Raw genomic sequence first — 17384 nt, forward strand, 5'->3', positions numbered from 1 at the left:
CTACATTGTGCTATTAGCTACATTGGATTTCGTTTTTACCTGAGTGTATTGTCACTGTCTGTGGGAATTACAAGGAAAAGCCACATTTCAGTCTAACAACCAACTTAAGATATCTTTATTAGTCACATGTATATTGAAACATACAGTGAAATGCACCTTTTTAGAGTAGAATGTTCTGGGGGCAGCCTGCAAGTGTCACCACGCTTCTGGTGCCAACATAGCACGCCCACAACTTCCTAACCCGTACGTCTTTGGAACGTGGGAGGAAACCGGAGCACTCGGAGGAAATCCACACAGACACGGGGAGAATGTACAAACTCCTTACAGACAGCAGCCGGAATTGAACCTGGGTCGCTGGCGCTGTAATAGAGTTATGCTAACCGCTACCCAACTTCCCTGCTGAATCAGCAATTGTCTGAGGGGTGTGGGTTTTGCAGGCTGAGCCAACATTTAACTGCCCATGGAGACACAAGACTTCAGATGTTGGAATCTGGAACAACGAACAAGATACTGAAGGAACTCAGCGGGTCAGGCAGCATCTGTGGGAAGGAAGTGGACAGTCCCCTCATCTCTTTGTACTCATTATCTCCCCTCAATCTTTCAGTCCAGATGAAGGGTCTCCACCCAAAACGTTGACTGTCCATTTCCCTCCACAGATGCTGCCTGACCCGCTGAGTCCCTCCAGCATTTCCCTTGTTGCAATTAATTGCCCTCGAGAAGATGGGTGAGCTGCATTCTTGAACTGCTGCAGTCCGTGTGGCATGGGTACACCCACGATGCTGTCAGGGAAGGAGTTCCCAGATTGTGACCCAGCGACAGTGAAGGAATACTCGGACAGTGACTCCCACCCCGTGGGTGAGACCAGGATGAATCTAGAGTGTGATGCGCTCTACAGTGAAATATCCAGTCAAACCTCCACCTCCAGACACACACGTCAGGTGATAGATTGTGTGGTTGACATTTGTCCAATGTCCCACTAATTGGAAGGGGAGGACTGTAGCTGTGATCTAAAACGGGTGGGATATTGTCACATTGTTTTACCATATTCCTTCTGTGATGCTTAACATGATTATAATCATCTCTAAAATTCTAGGGATTTGAACGCTTGACTAAAGCTCGACTGCAGAGCAGCACTGGTCCAAGTGCCACTTTTTGAATGAGAAGTTAAACCAAGATACTGTGGAACTGGTACTAAGGGAAGATGACCAGAATTCTCCCAATGTCCTTGAATATACTTACAGCTCAATGATGTTACTAAATCAAACTATCTGGTGATTGCTGCATAATCAGTAAATAGATAGTGGCTGTTGCAACAGGAATAAACATCAAAATAATTTCACAGACTATATAGTGTTTTGGCATATTCTGATCCTTGTTAAAGATCTGAAGTCATGTTAAAAATCTGGAGTAAGACAAAAGGTACATGGATTAGAGGGATATGGGCCAAACACGGGCAAATAGGACAAACATAGATGGGAATCTTGGTCTGCATGGACTGAAGGGCCTGTTTCCGTGCCGTGTGACTCTGTACCATCTTTCCCTATTCCTCTAGTCCCACGAAACTCCAGCTTTCTTGCAGTAAATCATAAGTCGGCAGCTGTCCCTGAAATTTGGAAGGGCTCTCTCTCGCTTTCCTCTGGTAGCTTCGTTAGAGCTTACAGATGGACAGTCTCCTCATTGGATGAGGTTGGAGCCTGTGCCATTTACTACCTATGTGATGTGCTGGTGGGAGGTCACAATGGGGCTGATACACTGATTCTCTCTGCGGTTGATTAACCAGCTTGTCAGTTGTGAGATTGCATGTGAACATCCATTAATTTGTGTTGGGAGAGGAACTGTTTATTGCTGTGGGATGGTGTTCCTGCAAGACAGTGCATAGGGAGAGAAACTTGCAAAGGGAAGGAAAAGGAAACTTTTCCCAACATTGCCTTGGACAGAAAGGCACAACTCTCGTGCTCATTCTATACCGCTCAAGACTTGAATTCATTGGGCAAGATGCAAAGCAAGTGGACTAATCTTAGCACAATTCTGCACTGAGGACATTTCACCTCGAAAGTTGTCCCAAGCTCTTAACCATGATTATTGAGTAACATACAGTGAAGTAAAACCCTTGGGAACGTCGCAGGGTGTTTAAAGCTGCTGCAAGCCTTTTGTGTAAAGGAGAGGGAAGAGCCATCGTTGCTTCTGGGTACTCTCCCAAGTCTACACTGACAGTGCATGTGTATGATCCCTATGTCCCAATGGTGGATGCCCTAACCTTTCCAGATTCTTTAAGGAAGCAACAAACTGCATCGACGTTAACAACTTCTTTGTGACCTGGACAAGCAAACGTCAGGTCGCGGGTAACATTGAAAGTAAATGCAAAGAGGGCCATCATTCACCTGGCTGCCTGCTTTGCAATCAGAGGAAACTGTGGCTGCCTGCTCTATGCAGGACAACCTAGAGTGTGCCATGACTGCATGCAGCAAACTTGTCTGCATGGCAGTCCACTGCAGTGCAATTGTCTGCAAAAGCTATAAGCGGGAAGGCCAGTGCTTACAAGGAAAGTTTGTGTGTGTGATGGACGTGGAGTTGGGGGCAGGCCACTTTTACAGTGCCTGCTCCAAACCTTCCTGTGCTACACACAGGCAATAAGGAAGATGGCAACATGTCTTCTGGGAAAGGTAACAACTCCCCTCCTCCCACTGGCTGAGAATGTGACCAGTGAGATGAAGGAACTTCCAGCCGCCCGAACTGCCAAACACCCCAGGGTCAGCTCCAGATGGTAGATTCAATGGAAGAGGAGGCAGCTGGGGAAGGAGTCATGAAATAGCTGGATGTGAAAGGGAGAAAAGTGCCTTCAGAAAGCAAATCGACTTCCAACAACTCCAAGGTGAATAGGAAGTGTCCTGGATTAATGCCTGTTCCTCATCTGATGATAAGGACTGTTACAAGCCAGGTTGCTATTTGGTGAATGTCCCTTTAAGGCACCTGGACAGTAGAGTAGTGGTGTGTGTGTGTTATTTCCAAGACAGCAAGAATAATTGGAACATGCTGGCTGTTTTGCACAGAGAGTCAGAGAGAGAGAGAGACACTGACTGCTGGTCTCTGTATCAATGGATGAAGAACAATAGCTGTGTCTGTCACTACAATCCATGTATGGATTTTTGGAGCAATCAAGTGAAGTCCACTTTGTCGTTAACTTGTACTGGAAAGCAGGTATTTCTGTGGGCGGCCATGTTTCGAATGCCTTCAGGGTGGCAAATACTTTGGAACAGAGCAGTGGAGATCATCGGAGATTGAGGTGTCATATGGGTTCCATCGTGGAACATGTGGATTTCGTAAATTCTCTCTACATTCTCTTTTCAGTCAACGGTGGTTTTGCAAAAGCCTTTGCTCACGTTTCACCTTATGACTTGCTGAACTGAACTTTGAGAACTATTCCTGGATTTGGGGTTTGGGAATTTGCCACACACACACACTTTTGAGTTTATTAGTTTTGGGGGTTAATGTTTAATATCTAACATTTTTACTTATTATTACAAGTAGTTATTAATAAAATAGTTTCTAACGCTTATACATCGCACGGCGTGTTCCTATTGTTGCTGGTACGTAACAGGACACATAGAAAAGAAGCCTCGAGAACCTGCAGGGGAAGCAAAGAGCAAAATGGAACTCCGTCCTGGGAGGTACGTGATAGCTGACGCACCCCAGCTCCAGGAGTCTGGGAGCAACACAGTGAAGGATGCACTCCAGAGGTAGGAGACTGAGAACGCCATTTCAGAAGAACAGAAGCAGATGGAGAAGATGGTGATTGAAAACCAGGCTGGGCTCCTCTCCAGAACCGCCTTAGTAAGTGTGCAGACAATACAGAGATCGGTGGTGTTGCGGATAGCGTAGGAGACTGCCAAAGGATACAGCGGGATGTAGATCAGCTGCAGATACGGGCAGAGAAATGGCAGATGGAGCTTAACCCGGCCAGACGTGAAGTGTTGCACTTTGGGAGATCAAATTTAAAGGGACAGTGCACTGTTAATGGCAAGACCCTTAACAGTGTTGATGTGCAGAGTGATCTTGGGGTCCAAGTCCATAGCTCCCTGAAAGTGGCTACACAGGTTGATAGGGTGGTAAAGAAGGCATATGGCATGCTTGCCTTTATTAGTCGAGGAATTGAGTTCAAGAGTCGCCAAGTTACATTGCAGCTTTATAAATCTCTAGTTAGGCCGCATCTAGAGTATTACATTCAGTTCTGGTCACCCCATTACAGGAAGGATGTGGAGGCTTTGGAGAGGGTGCAGGTTTACCAGGATGCTGCCTGGATTAGAGGGCATGTGCTGTAAGGAGAAGTTTATAAGATTATGAAAGGCATAGAGAGAGTAGAGAGCTGGTATCTTTTCCCCAGGGTTAAAATATCTAATACCACAGGCATGCATTTAAGGTGAGAGGGGGTAGGTTCAAAGGAGATGTGCGGGGCAAGTTTTCTTTACACAGAGAGTGGTGGGTGCCTGGAATGCGCTGCCAGGAGAGGTGGTGGAGGCAGATACAATAGAGGCGTTCAAGAGGCTCTTAGATAGGCACATGAATGTGCAGAGAATGGAGGGTTTGGACATCGTGTAAGTAGAAGGGATTAGTTTAGTTGGGTATTTGATTACTAATTTAATTAGTTCGGCCCAACATTGTGGGCCAAAGGCCCTGTTCCTGTGCCGTACTGTTCTATGTTCTATAACCCTGTCAGGTTTACTACAGTGGGACACACCCACCTGGAAGACATCAGGGCAGGCACCTTCATCGGAACAAGTGCGACAAGCCTTGGGCACATTGGCACAGAGCAACTGACTGGAAATGTGGTTTTGCTCTCCTTGTACTTTAGATCCAAAACGGATTTAAAGATCGCACCTATTAGCGTACGCAGTGTGGTAAGTGTTGTATGAGGTATTGCAGCCTCAGGATACCTCGCCAAGGTCAAGGCTGATCCACTATGTTTGTAGGAATGCAGCTTACTGCCCCTTTGCAGCTTTCAGTAGTGGTGGTGATGGGCAATCGGTGTGGTCAGGCGGCTGCTCCAGACTGGGTAACCCGCTCCCCTACTGTCCCTTTTTCTCTCCTGATCTACCCAGGTCCTCCCATACACACCAGCTCCCCCCACCCCCATCCAATTTCTTCCCCCTCCCCCACCTATTCTATCTACCCACCACCCACACACCCCTCCCACTGGGTTTCCCCCATCTCTTCCCCCCACTGTCCCCACCTGTCCACCCCACCTCCTTTATCTAGTTCCACTCTTTACCTTCCTTGCTTATCAGATTCTGTCATCTACGGCCCTTTGTTTCTGTTGATCACCTACCAGCCTCTGTCGCTCTCTCCACCCTTCCCTCCCCCGCCTGACCCCATCTGCCAACCGTCACCTGGATCCACCTATCTCTTGCCAGCTCTTGCCGCCGCCCCTCCCTCGTCTCCTTATACTGGCTATCTCCCTTCTTTCGTTCCAGATGAAGGGTCTCGACCCAAAGCATCAACTGTCCATTTCCCTCCACGGATGCTGCCTGACCCGCTGAGTCCTTCCAGCAGTTTGTTTGGTTTCTTTTGCTCCTGCCTCAGTATTCTACTGAAGGGAGGCAACTTCACCACCGCTGAAGTCAAAGAAGTAGTTGGGGGCTTGAAGCAGATGCAAGATACAGAAACACTCCTCTTAAGCTAATTGATGTGTACGCCCCAGCTCTGAAAAGTGAATGGTTGGCTGTCTTCCCGTGGCTCCCACCGCTGCTGGTGACGTTCTGGCCACTGACTACAAGAGCAGTGATGGGTCTGGACGATCTGGCAGTGCCCTCGGCAAACTGCACGTCACCTCCAGAGCTCTAGGGGAAGTGGTAAAAGGCACCGAGCTGTATGATGTCGGCAGCCCTGCAGGTACGGATAAGATCTCTTTGTTAGTCACATGTGAAATGCATCTTTTGCGTACAGTGTTCTGGGGGGGCAGCCCGCAAGTGTCGCCACGCTTCCGGCGCCAACATAGCATGCCCGCAACTTCCTAACCTGTACGTCTTTGGAATGCGGGAGGAAACCGGAGCACCCGGAGGAAACCCACGCGGCCACAGACAGTGGCCGGATTTGAACGCAGGTCGCTGGCGCTGTAAAGCGTTATGCTAACCACTGCACTACCGTGCCTGTACAGCAGTGCAGCAATGCACCTGTTCAGGAGACGACAGCTCAGTCCAATCCCAGAGGAAGTTCCTCCATTTGTCCAAGATATTCACAGTCAGATCCACCGACGACCCACCAGTATTCATCCCTGACCACTGCTTCCTTCGAGCTGACTGTCACCTACAGGAAGACCAGAGTGCTACCTGGGGTATGTGGAACCTTAAACCTCAAGCTCCTGACCTCAGAAACCACCAAGGAACTTAGAAAGGATTGCACAGGTTGGAGAACTCTAAGGCCCATCTTTGGCTCCTCGATGCACTGATGGGGAGCAGTCAAGGTGAATGTCAAAAGGATCTTCATCAAGGGTGTTCTGAAAATGAGAGAGAAGTATTTAAACTCTAGAAAAGCGTGCAGGATCTGCTCCTGTTGCAACTGATGGGGGTGGATGAGGAACTCTGAGAAGTGAAGAGCCAACAGGTTTCCTTGGAATCCTCTAAGATCAACTTCTGATCCACGGTCCAGTGGGATTAGACATGGTCACGCTTCTCAATCATAGAATCATAGAACAGTACAGCACAATACAGGCCCTTCAGTCCACAATGTTGTGCCGACCTTTAAACCTCGCCTAAGACTATGTAACCCATTCCTCCCACATATCCCTCTATTATAAATTCCTCCATATGCTTATCTAACAATCTCTTGAATTTGACCAACGTACCTGCCTCCACCACCACCCCAGGCAGCACATTCCATGCCCCACTCTCTGGGTGAAAAACCTCCCTCTGATATCTCCCTTGAACTTCCCACCCATTACCTTAAAGCCATGCCCTCTTGGATTGAGCATTGGTGCCCTGGGAAAGAGGTGCTGGCTGTCTACTCTATCCCTCTTAATATTTTGTACATCTCTATCATGCCTCCTCTCATCCTCCTTCTCTCCAATGAGTAAAGCCCTAGCTCCCTTAGTCTCTCCTCATAATCCATACTCTCTAAACCAGGCAGCATCCTGGTAAATCTCCTCTGCACCCTTTCCAACGCCTCCACATCCTTCCTATAATGAGGTGACCAGAACTGGACACAGTACTCCAAGTGTGGTCTAACCAGAGTTTTGTAGAGCTGCATCATTACCTCGTGGCTCCTAAACTCGATCCCACGACTTCTGAATGCTAACATCCTGTACGCTTTCTTAACTACCCTATCCACCTGTGAGACAACTATCAGTGATCTGGGGATATGAACCCCCAGATCCCTCTGCTCCTCCACACTGCCCAGAATCCTGCCATTAACCTTGTACTCTGCCTTGGAGTTTGTCCTTCCAAAGTGTACCACCTCACACTTCTCTGGATTGAACTCCATCTGCCACTTCTCAGCCCAGCTCTGCATCCTATCAATGTCCCTCTGCAAGCTTCGACAATGCTCCACGCTATCCACAACACCACCAACACCACTTCCTAAAGGTTCCCAGAGGGAACTGTGTGACCTGTGTCCTTAAGGAAGAGGATGGCTCAGCAAAGTCTTCACAGCTGGACTCAAGGACCTTCTATGCCAGCCTGTGCAATTTGAAGGCTACAGGCGGCATGGCCTCTTGTGCTCTTTCTCAGGGTCTGGACCACCCGTTGACACTGGATGAGCTCATTAGGTCTACCCATTCCTTTGTAAGAAATAAACTCACCGAAGTGACAGCTCACCAGCTGAGTTGTACTTTGCGCCGTGGGACTGGATTGACCCAGCCCTGCTAGAAGTGTACAATACTACACTTCTACTGGTACCCTAGCCTCGAGGTGGTGATGAGACAGGCTGGCTGAGCTTCATTCTTGTGGTTTATGAATCATTTCAACACATTGATGTTGAAATGCATTGTATGTGGTTCAAATCGAGGTGGGGAATAGTGTAATGTCTGACTCTTCCCCTCCTGAATTTTTCTCCCATCATCGGCTCTGGGATTTCCCAAGATACCCACTGTAAATCCCGGGTTTAACCTTGTTAAATCTCCACTCATCTTGTCCCCTACAAGGACTCCGTCCCCATCACTCACCGACAGTGCCCTCCTTCCCAACCGATCCCACACCGGTTGCTCCCTCGCACCTATCTGCCTTGATTTCCACACTGGCTCAGCGGTGGCTCTGTTGCCCCTCAGTTGGAAGGGTGGTGGGTTTGAGTCCCACTCCAGGGACCCAGCACCAAGATTCTTGCTCGCAAGTCCCTAGAGTGCTTTCATTTGGGTGCTACATTGAAATCAGCCTCCTTCTTCTCCACCCCCCACAACACCCCCCCCCCCCGCCCTCTTCTCATGCATCACTGTACAAGAAGAGTAGTGGATATCTTTTTGGAATCAACCTTGGTTATCTCCAGGAAGATCATCTCGTCCTAATCATGGTGCTGTTTGAGAGAGCACTGACTGTTTGCTCATTTCCTGCATTAAACTGACTGGTAATAAGCCTTAGAAATACTGTATTCTGGGTAGGAATAGGCCGAATGGCCTTCGAGCTTGCTGTGCCATTCATCAGGACCAACGTTGATCCTTGACTGTCAGCTCTACTTCTGCATTCCATATTCCCTGGTTCTGTTGGAGTCCAAACCCTCTATCCATTTCAGCTTGAATGTACTTAACATCTGAGCACCTCAGGAGGGAATTCTAAAGATTCCCAACCCTCCAATTAAATAAGTTTCTCTTCATCACAGCTTGAAATGGCTGAACCCCCTTCCTAAATTGATGTTCTCTTATTCTAGCTCCTCCTCTGAGAGTGGGCAACCCCTTCACTCTCTCAAGCTCCAAAGGAATCACTGTTATAATGTACGAACTGCAACAGCCAAGGTGCACTGAGAAATGTCCCCAAAACAGCAATGTGATTATGACCCGACACAGGAAAGCTCCAAACATCTGCTATTTGATTGCTTCCTTACTATCCACCCACTTTTTTCTTCACACTGGCAGCTTTTTCTTCCTCAGAGGAAAGGTCCCACGTTACGTTGACACAAGAGACTGCAGATTCTGGAATCTGGAGCAAAAAACAAACTGCTGAAGGAACTCAGTAGGTCAGGCAGCATCTGTGGAGGCAGAGGGATGGTCAACGTTTCGGGTCGAGACCCTGCATCAGTCCTGTGACACCCGAGACTGCTCTTCTGTGAACCTCGCAGCTAAGGATTGGAATTAGTTTATTATTGTCACTTGTACCGAGGTACAGTGAAAAACTTGTCTTGAATACAGTTCATACAGATCAATTGATTACACAGTGCATTGAGGTAGTACAGGTAAGACAAAAACAGAATGCAGAATAAAGTGTTACCATTACAGAGAAAGTGCAGTACAGGCAGACAATAAGGTGCAAAGTCATAATGAGGAAGATGGTGAGGTCAAGAATCCATCTTATAGTACCAGCGAACCATTCAATAGTCTTATAACAACAGGATAGAAGCTGTCCTTGAACCTGGTGTTACGTGCTTTCAGGCTTTTGTATGTTCTGCCCGATGGGAGAGGGGAGAAGAGAGAATGTCCAGGGTGGGAGGGGTCTTTGATTATGCCGGCTGCTTTACCGAGGCAGCGAGAGGTATAGACAGAGTCCATGGAGGGGAGTCTGGTTTCCGTGATGTGCTGAGCTGTCTCCACAACTCTGCAGTTTCTTAATGATCTTAAGATCTTGATCTTAATGAAGCTTTCGCAAACAGTTCTCGGTTGACCCACACTTTCTACCTGACCTGACCCTCACCTTCCACTCTGCCAACCAGCACATCTCCTGACTGAGCACATAACCCACCGTTTAACTTCACCTTACACAAGGGCTGGACCCTCGGTGATACCCCCATGTGCTCTTCCAGCCCACGCTACCTGTAGCACCTCCAGTGCATTACAAAGTCTGTTTAATCACTTACCCCCAAGTCACCATCCACTCATTCCGATGGTGGGGTTTACATTCTGACAGCGGGGTTTACATTCTGACAGTGGGGTTTACATTCCGACGGTGGGGTTTACATTCAGACGACGGGGTTTACATTCCGACGGTGGGGTTTATGAAGTGAAGTCTATGCTCTTAATGCAGGAAACACACACACACACGCCAATTTCCACAAACAGCAACGAAATAACGGCCAGATAATCTGCTTGGACAGAGACACAAGAGACTGCAGATGCTGGGATCTGGAGCAAAGAACTAACTAGTGGAGGAACTCAGTGGGTCAGGCAGCATCTGTGAAGGCAAAGGGAAAGTCAATGGTTTGGGTTGAGACCCTTCATTTGGACTGAGAGTGTAAGGGGGAGATAACGAGTATAAAGTGGGGGGGGGGTGGGTGCACAGCGAGACAGGAGCTGGCGAGCGACAGGTGGATCCGGGTGAGGAGGGGTTCGCGGGCAGACGGAAGAAGGAAGGGCGGAGATGGTGACAGAGATTGGTAGGTTATGGACTCTCTCTGATCTGGTTTCACTCACCGCCTTCCAGATTCCATAACCTGCAGCCCTTTGTTGTCCCCACTCTCGCCTCCCAGCTACCTCTGTCGCTACCCCCACCCCACCTGACTCCGTCTGCCCATCAATCCTTCCCTGCCTGGATCCACCGATCTGCTTTGATAGTTTTGGTAGAGCGCTAGGTATTGGCCATACTCCAGGCACGGCTGTCCTCCTCTTCTTCATATAGTTCCACGGGACTCCCCCATGTCCTTCCGAGAGAACACGTGGGGCCTCACTTTAATATCTCATCTGAAAAATGGCATTCCAATTACTTAGGGTATTTACCTCTGATCCACTGAGGACATGGTGCCAACGAGAACGGAAAGAGTGGCTTCTAGTCGGCCCATTACGGGAAGGATGTGGAGGCTTTGGAGAGGGTGCAGAAGAGGTTTACCAGGATGCTGCCTGGATTAGAGGGCATGCGCTATGAGGAGAGGTTGGACAGACTTGGGTTGTTTTCTCTGGAGCGTTGGAGGCTGAGGGGAGACCTTTTAGAAGTTTATAAAATTATGAGAGGCAAAGATAGACAGAATCTTTTTCCCAGGGTCAAAATGTCTAATACCAGAGGGCATGCATTTAAAATGAGAGGGGGTAAGTCCAAAGGAGATGTGCAGGACAAGTCTTTTTTACACAGGGAGTGGTGGGTGCCTGGAATGTGCTGCCAGGGGTGGTGGTGGAGGCAGATGCGATAGAGGGGTTTAAGAGGCTCATGAATATGCAGAGAATGGTGGAATATGGGACTAGTTTAATTAGGCGCAATTAGCTTAATTAGTTTGGCACAACAGTGTGGGCCAAAGGGCATGTTCCCGTGCTGTACTGTTCCATGTTCAATCTCTCCAGACTTTGAAGCCAAAACGACAGCAAGGCGATAGCTTAAAGAGTTAAGGAGAAGAAGCCAAAAAAAAAACCCCAAGCTAGCTCACCTACCAAATATGCATATAAAGTCTTGAAATGTTTTATTATCCCACAGCCCTGTCTGGCCTTCCGAATCATTGCCCTTAGCAGTCAATCCTCTTCCCATCCATTTCCAAAAACCAAATAATTAATAGCTGCAACAAATCGCTGCGGATGGACGTGCAAATCTGTCTGACCACAAACTTCCTGAGTCTCTCAGAGTGCGTCTCTGTCAGGTTTGTTTTGTCCTGGGATATCCAGCAGACCGTGTCCCCGGCATTTATTGCTCCTAACTGTGATTTGTAATTAAGGCTGCACCTCCTGCTTTTGGAGTCTGAATCAGCGATTTCCCATTATCTAGTAAGGCAGTTTGTGTACCAGTAGTACTGCACTGAACTAATTCCAAGATGGCTTCATCTCAAGGGACGAGGGAAAAGTATCCACGACAATGTGTGGGTGGAAATGATGGCTGTGGTGATTTGGTCTGCACTTCTGCAAAGGTTTTCTTCCAAGGTGTGAGTATGAATGCCTCATCGCCAGCACTCACCAACAAGCACCAAGACCTCACTTGGCTGGCGGTGAGAGGGGCCATCCCAGTCAGATCCTTCCTGTATGGTTGGAACCTCACTCCCAGCGCGCGCTGCCCCAGGGAGGACTGCGCTGGGGACGAGACGGTCGCCCACCTCTTTGTGGGCTGTGGGTTTGCAAGGAGGGTGTGGCAAAAGATGCAAGGGTCCTTGTCACGGTCCATCCCCAGCAGCTGCATAACAGAGGATTCTCTGATCTACGGGCTGTTCCCGGGGACACACACAGAGACAGACGTCAACCGCTGCTGGAAGGTCATCAACTCGGTGAAAGACGCCCTTTGGTCTGCCCAAAAATTGTTGGTCTCCCAGCACTGCGAGATGTCCGTAGGGGAATGCTGCCGACCGGCACATTCCAGGCTGCAGGAGTACATGCTGAGGGACGCACTGAAGCTCGGTGCAGCCAACGCAAGAGCTTGATGGGGAAGGACGACAGTGTAGGGTTCTTCTGCCACAGGAGAGGGAGGGGCGGGGTCAGGTGAGGAAGGCTCTCAAATATTGTAAATATGGGATTGGGGTATCACCCCAGGGAGCCACACGAGTGGCATCGGTGCTGTGGTTTGTATAAAAAATAACACTAAGAATTGAACTGTACACGAATGTAAAGGTTTGCACTGTTTTATTATTGTATATAGTTTCTTTTATTATGAATAAAGTTTATTTTGTTAAAAAAAAGTGAGGGGTTTAGCGGTCACAGCAAAGCCTGCCTATAAGGATCAACGCAACACACAGTGGCCATACCAGGAGATTAGCTGACAGGGCAGACACACTTTAAACTAGTGTGTGCTGTCAGACTAGCTGCAGGCAAACTGAGAAAGAGGATGCAGGGTTGAAAAGTGGCTTGTGGGGTTGACAAGCCTTCAGGCTTAAATCAATGCCTGTACATTCATGTAGCATTGGATTCCTGACCTCACAATCTGTCTCATTATGATCTTCTACCTTATGTCTACCTGCACTGCACTCTGTAACTGTAACACTTTATTCTGTACTCCGTTATTGTTTTTACCCTGTACTACCTCAATGCACTGTGTAATGAATTGACCTGTACGATCGGTATGCAAGACAAGTTTTTCACCGTACCTCGGTACAAGTGACAATAATAAACCAATTTACCAATCTTTGATGGTCTCAGCAGTTCACCCATGATGAAGAATAATCACTAGTCCAGACGAAGGGTCTCCACCCAGAGCGTTGACTGTCCATGTCCCTCCACACTTCTTCACCGTACAACAAGTCCAGGAAGGGTGCAGAGAACAGCACTGACCACTGGACCTGGCCTTCTTTGACCAAGACCTATTACAAAGAATCCTCCTCAAATCTGGCTGTCTACAAAATTTGCTAGCATTGTCCATCTCTTCCATGATGACGTGCAAGCTGTGATCATTGGGTGGCACAGCAGCTAGTAGAACTGCTGCCTCACACCCCAGAGACCTGGGTTTGATCCTGACCTGCCCTGTCTGTGTGAAGTTTGCACGTTCTCCCTGTGGTCGTGTGGGTTTCTTCCAGGTGCTCCGGTTCCTTCCCACATCCCAAAGACGTGCAGGTTGGTGGGTTAATTGGCTGCTGTAAATTGCTCCTAATATGCAGGTGAGTGGTAGAATCTGGGGCACGTTGATGAGAATGTGGGATTAATGTAGGATTAGTGTGAATGGGTGATTAATGGTCAACACACACTTGATGGGCCAAAGGGCTACAAAAGATAAGATGTCTTTATTAGTCACATGTACATCAAAACACACAAGTGAGATGCATCTTTTGCGTAGAGTGTTCTGGGGGGCAGCCCGCAAGTGTCGCCACGCTTCCGGTGCCAACACAGCATGCCCACAACTTCCTAACCCGTACGTCTTTGGAATGTGGGAGGAAAGCCACGTAATCACAGGGGGAAAGTACAAACTCCTTACAGACAGCGGCGGGGAACGCAGGTCGCTGGTGCTGTAATAGCGTTACGCTAACGGTCTGTGCACCCCTGTGCAGTCTGGAGTCAAACAAGATTGTCATCACACCAACCTTCTTGTTAACTCTTTCTTCACCTCACCTCTAACAAGCTCTCTGCTGGTGTGCAGCTAATCTGCAGACTCCTCCAGCTTCATCAGAGAGAGCGAGAGCGAGAGAGAGCGAGAGCGAGAGCGAGAGCGAGAGCGAGAGAGAGAGAGAGAGAGATTCCATTGATTAAGGAAAATAGATGGAATGTTAAACATCACTATCTTGCACCAGGGCTATGTCTCTCTCATCATGACTGGCTTTATCCTATACTTATGAAGCTATTCTGACACAGTTTAATTCACAACTTGAAAGGAAGATCTACTGACTGTCATCCACTTGGGGGGAAATAGATCGTCAGGCAGGTTTGGTTTCAGTCAGTTGCCAGAGAGAGGGATGTCACCTGTATCTAGGGAATGGAATTTGTGGCAGGAACCAAAGACTCATTCAGATACTTAATTGGAGCAAATTTCTACTCATCTGGCACTAGGTGTCAGGCATGCTGTACAGCAGTCCTGAGATGCTAGTCAGAGAGATTCAGGACAAGCTCAGCACTGGAAGTTCTGCAGACCACAACCTTATGCCTATATTTTGCCGTATAGGAAAGTTTCATTGAACTTGTTCATCAACTCAAGGCGATGCTCGAAGGAAAACCAAGGTACTAAAATTAGACCCATTAATTATTGCTAGTTCTTGAAGATTTTATTGCAGTTGTTGGTTCTTATTGAAAGGTTATGGACAATCACTGACCAGGCTTGGCCAATGGTATTCTGTTTCTTTCTAAGGTCAAAAATGCCTTTGCTGTTATGAACAAACTAGGAGAATTCACAGAGAGAAGAAAGAATACGCTGTGTAAAACTATGCTTTGAGTTGGAGTCAGGCTTGGCAGAAATCAAGTGGGGTGGTTGAATGATAGCAATTAGATTGACAAGTTCTAACTACGAGAGGGGAAACTGCCAGCCATCCAGTTCCTCATCGTAAGGTGCTTGTGGCAGCATTGTTACAGACATCTTCAACGTCAAAGATTAAAGTTGAGTTTACTGACATATGCACAAGCACAGGTGCAGCAAAAAACGGACTTGCAGCAGCATCATAGGCACATAGCATCAGGTAAGCAGCATTCATAAGAAAAAAACATAAACAATTTTTTACAAGGAAGAACACAATTAGAACAAAAAAAGTCCATTTTAGTGCAAAGTAATCCAAGTGGATCTTAAGAAAGATCTTAAGAAGGAGCTTGTGACCCGTACAATAAAATTCACAGCAGAAAGGCAGCACACATACACAAGTGAAGTGACTTTGACCATAATGTATACAAGATTCAATATCAATAAATTTCTCCACTTGGCAACTAATCATAAACACTCATACTGGAGTATAAAGATCGCGTGCAAGATAGAGAGGTGGCAATCTGCTCTCAAGTCATTTTACAACGTGGCACAGAATCAAAAAGATTACACCTTATGGCTCAACTACCATATAATGAACACCAGTTCAGTCACTGGTGCAATATGGGAAACACATCAGCAAATTTATTCTTTGTAAGGTCCCATAACCAGCAATAAGATTATTAGTAGATAATAGCTTTCTGTCACTCTGGTTGAGAGATAAACATTCATCAGAACATCACTCTTTATTTTAAAATTGTGGCACAGAATCTTATGTTACCATCGAAGAGGGCAGAGGAGGTGTCAGAGTGTAATGCCTCACCAGAAAGGCTGCACCACTACAAATGTAGCATTTCCGTGGCAGTGCACTAGTGATCAGTAGATACGCTTCATGACCTCATTGTATCCTCAATCACATTACATCCAATGGAGTATTGGTATTGGTACTGGGTTATTATTGTCACTTGTACCGAGGTACAGTGAAAAACTTATCTTGCAGACCGCTCGTTACAGATCAATTCATTACACAGTGCAATTGAGGTAGTACAGGATAAAAACAATAACAGAATACAGAGTATAGTGTCACAGCTACAGGGAAGAGCATTGCAGGCACACAATACGGCGCAAGGTCAAACAAGTCCATCTCACCGTATAAGGGAACTGTTCAATATTCTTATCACAGTTGGGTAGGAGCTGTCCTTGAGCCTGGTGGTACGTGCCCTCAGGCTCCTGTATCTTCTGCCTGATGGAAGGGGAGAGAAGAGAGAATGACCCGGGTGGGTGGGGTCTTTGATTATGCTGGCTGCTTCACCAAGGCAGCAAGAGGTATAGACAGAGCCCATGGAAGGGAGGCTGGTTTCCATGTATAGTTCTCACGTCTCTAATGTGGACCTGGGACTCTCAACTTTTTGACTAAGGAGATAAGTATACTGACTCTGCCAAGACTGACAGCATGAGATACTGCATGATGTCCGTGTTGGATATAGCTCATTCTACTTGTGAAATATGACTCTGAAGATCACACGGTCCATCAGAGGCAATGAAGTATTTCGGAAGTGTTGCAATTGTGGTGATGCAGGGAATGTGGTAGTTTAGTTCCCACAAAAAGAAACGTGATAAGCTCCAGACTTACTTTCGGTCGTGGTCATTGAAGTTCAGATATAGTGTGGGGACCATAGACATCACCTCTACTCTTTAATGCAAAAGGTACGGTTAAGAAGTTTGGCTATGTCTCAAAATTGTCCGTTTGGTTGAATGCGGAGAAGAAATCTTGAGACTGCAGGACTGGTTCAGTGAGGTGATTGGAGATTATTTTGTGGGGCTGAGGAAGATAAACAGGACCATACACAACAAATGGTAGGGTACTGCGATGTGACTTCCAAAGGTGGTTAAGGAAGCGGCTTTCCTTCAAGTGGCTGAGGCACAGAATTCAAGGATAGGGAGGCTTTGCTATAACTGTGTAGCATGTGATTTAAGACAGCTCTTGTCACGTCATTGCAGGAAGGGTATCCTATCACAAGGCTGGATGCAGAGTAGAGCGACAAAGCTGCTGCCGGCGCTGGAGGATATATTGGCTCAGCTGGGGTTGAGGAAGGAGAGGGAGATTTAATTGAAATGTTTTATAAAATTATGGTGAATAAGAAGGACTTATTTCACTTTCATCTATAACTGAGAGACATAAATTATAACTAAGCACAATTATGTGGGTGTTGGGGAAAGAGTTCCATCCCCCCCACACACACACACAACTCCATTGCCTGCTGCAAGTCTGAAACTCCCTGTGTGGACGGTTGAGGCAGAATACTCCAACACATACAAAACCAGCTGAAGTGGTGTCCTATAATCTATAAACCCAAGAACAGGGAATTAGGAAGTGTGACTTGTCTCCATGGCAATTCCTCCCTCCCGACTTCTTTTATGCTCAAACCTCCGGAGTGAAATCTAAACCTTTAAGTTTAATAATTCCAACTAGAATGGGAC

The sequence above is a fragment of the Pristis pectinata genome, chromosome 13, assembly GCF_009764475.1.
Source record: "Pristis pectinata isolate sPriPec2 chromosome 13, sPriPec2.1.pri, whole genome shotgun sequence".
NCBI lineage: Eukaryota > Metazoa > Chordata > Chondrichthyes > Rhinopristiformes > Pristidae > Pristis > Pristis pectinata.